Source organism: Melospiza georgiana, chromosome 28 (genome assembly GCF_028018845.1).
Source record: "Melospiza georgiana isolate bMelGeo1 chromosome 28, bMelGeo1.pri, whole genome shotgun sequence".
NCBI classification, from domain to species: domain Eukaryota; kingdom Metazoa; phylum Chordata; class Aves; order Passeriformes; family Passerellidae; genus Melospiza; species Melospiza georgiana.
In genome coordinates, this window is record NC_080457.1 from 6,708,959 (window position 1) to 6,712,028 (window position 3,070).

The window sequence follows — 3,070 nt, forward strand, 5'->3', positions numbered from 1 at the left end:
GTACATTTATTGCCATTTTAGAGACAATAGAAACATTCCACAGTGGTGGCCAAGGGCTGGTCACTGAGGGGTGTCACCAGGGTGTGGCTGCCAAGAGGACTCTGTACCACGGATGACATTTGACCCTCATTGTTCAGCCAAATTCCCACCCAGCCCATGTTCCACTCCTTCAGCCCAGCTCTCTTCAGTCTGGCTCTGAGGAGGCCACAGCAGACCTTGTCCCAGGCCTGGCTGAAGTCTGGGCGCACAACATTCCCTTCTGTTCCCTCCCACGTGGGTTCTGCAGTGCCTGCCCTGTCCTGCCAGTGCCTGGGATGGCTGCAGGAGGATTTGTCACATCCCCGTCCCTGCTGAGCCTGAGCAGGCTGTGACTCTCCCAGTCCCCCTCCCTGCCCTGTTTGCAGACTGGTTCCATGTCTGCCCTTCCCAAGTGCCCAGGACCCTCTGGGATGGCTCTGGCCTTTCCAAGGGGTTTGAGAGAGGTCCCACAGTGACTCTGCCCAGCCTTCTCAACAGCCCTGACACCAAAGGCCTTTTCCACCTCCCTCAGTTCCAGGTAAGTGCCCAGAACACAGCACAGCCCTGTCCAGGTCCTCAGGCGAGTTCAAAAGGGAAGCAGCTCTGATTTCTCCCCACAGACCCTCACTCTATCCAGTGTCTCTCTGTGCAGTCCATGGCTTCCCTGAGCATTTTTTCCCTGGAGCCTCCCTGCCTGGGATATTTCTCTCTATGCTGTCATAACCACAACCCAGCAAAGAATTCAGGTGTTTTCCCAGAGGACATTACTCTCAGAGTGAAGTGGCCTCAAGGCCCTGTTTGTGCCACTGGAATTGTGCCACCCCTGGGTGCTGCTGATGGTGTTTGTGCTCACTGGGGTTCATCTCCCCATGCACACACGATGCACTGCTGAGATCTCCTCAGCACAGAGCAAACATGGCCTGCTGGCCTGGTCACTTGGTGTCCCTCTGTTCAGGGACAAACAACCTCCTGCAGGTGGGGAGAGGCTATTGCTGGCAATGGTGGTTGCAGGGGCTGGTGTGGGACAATTGCCCTGGGGCCCCTTCCCAGGCTGCCCCAGAACAAAGACACAGCCCAGGCCCTGCTCTGCTGCTGCCTCAGGTCCATGCCAGGAGCTCTGGCTGTGCCAGGACACTGCTGTGAGCCCCCCCTGCACACTCTCCCCCCTGCCCCAGGCCCTGGGCTTTGCTGTGCCAGGGCATTCCTGGAGCACATTGCTGACAGCAGCTCTGGAGGGGAGCGAAGCCTCCCTGCCCTGCCCTCAGGAGATGCCCTTTGCTGATGGAGCTGCTGTGCTGGAGCTCAGCTGTGTCCCAGCAGTGCCCATGGCCTGACCCTGCCTGTGGACACAGCAGGGACACACAGCAGGACAGTGACCAAGCTGCCAGAGCACTCCGGCCTCACAGCCACAGCAGGGCTGGCAAGGACAGGGTGGAGTTGGGCAGAGCAGCTCTGAAAGGACCAATCCCTGATGCTCCCTGGCCGTGCTGCTCTGCTGGGACTCTTTTTCCCTTCTTCCCTCTAACTTCATGCAGGTCTCAGAGTTGAGATCTCTGATAAAACAGGAACTGCAAGGTAGTTTATTTTCTTCAAATGCAGCTATCATCCAAACCCTGATTTACAGATCTTCTGGGTCAAATTCAAGAGGCAGACAGTGAATTTGATGGGGGTGATTAAAAAATTTATTGAGCATAATTTTATAACAGAAAACCCCATTGAACACTACCAATGACCTGGGCAGGCTTGTTGGGCCTGTTGGGAGTTCCAATCAAAAAGCTATGCAGAAGAAAACAGAAAATTGGTTGATTCAGAAATCATCCAGTCATCATTTTCTTCAGGGCAGCCTTGAGCTCTTGATTCCTCAGGCTGTAGATAAGGGGGTTCAGGGCTGGAGGCACCAACGAGTACAGAATTGACCCTCCCAGATCCAGGGAAGGGGAGGACATGGAGGGATGGGGCTTCAAGTAGGCAAAGGCTGCAGTGCTGAGGAACAGGGAGACCACGGCCAGGTGAGGGAGGCAGGTGGAAAAGGCTTTGTGCCGTCCCTGCTCAGAGGGGATCCTCAGCACAGCCCTGAAGATCTGCACGTAGGAGAAAACAATGAACCCAAAACAGGCAAATGATTAAAAGGCACTAACAACAAGGAGTCCAAGTTCCCTGAGGTAGGAGTATGAGCAGGAGAGTTTGAGAATCTGGGGAACATCACAGAAGAACTGTCCCAGGGCATTGCCATGGCACAAGGGCAGGGAAAATGTATTGGCTGTGTGCAGAAGAGCATTGAGAAAGGCACTGGCCCAGGCAGCTGCTGCCATGTGGGCACAAGCTCTGCTGCCCAGGAGGGTCCCGTAGTGCAGGGGTTTGCAGATGGACAAGTAGCGGTCATAGATCATGACTGTGAGAAGGGAAACCTCTGCTGAAATGAAGAAGACAAATAGAAACAATTGAGCAGCACATCCTGAGTAGGAGATATCCCTGGTGTCCCAGAGGGAATTGTGCATGGCTTTGGGGACAGTGGTGCAGATGCAGCCCAGGTCAGTGAGGGCCAGGTTGAGCAGGAAGAAGAACATGGGCGTGTGCTGGTGGTGGCCGCAGGCTACAGTGCTGATGATGAGTCCGTTGCCCAGGAGGGCAGCCAGGGAGATGCCCAGCAAGAGGCAGAAGTGCAGGAGCTGCAGCTGCCGCGTGTCTGCCAATGCCAGCAGGAGGAAGTGGCTGATGGAGCTGCTGTTGGACATTTGCTGCCTCAGGAAATGGTTTTCTGCTGAGGAGGAAAAGGTAGGACAGAGCTGGGCCAGACACAGAGCAAAATATATTACATATCTCATAGCAATTCAACATTCAGAGTCTCTCTTTTTAGGAACACTTCTCTGCATTCCCCTTTCCCGGGCCCTGGGTTTTGCAGGCATTGACAGCAGGGACTTACAAATGGGCTCCAGAGAATTCCTTAGTCCTGACCAGTGAGAGGCAACTGAGAAGGCTGGATGATCACCAATTAAATGGACTCATCAAACACCAGAAAGCTTTTCAGTCCTGCTGTTTGCAATTTGCCCAT

General features: G+C 54.4%; 1 pseudogene; it reads right to left on the minus strand.

The window, feature by feature from the left end:
* Positions 1 to 1,832: 1,832 nt before the first annotated feature.
* LOC131094056 (olfactory receptor 14J1-like) lies at positions 1,833 to 2,522 on the minus strand (annotated as a pseudogene).
* Positions 2,523 to 3,070: the final 548 nt, after the last annotated feature.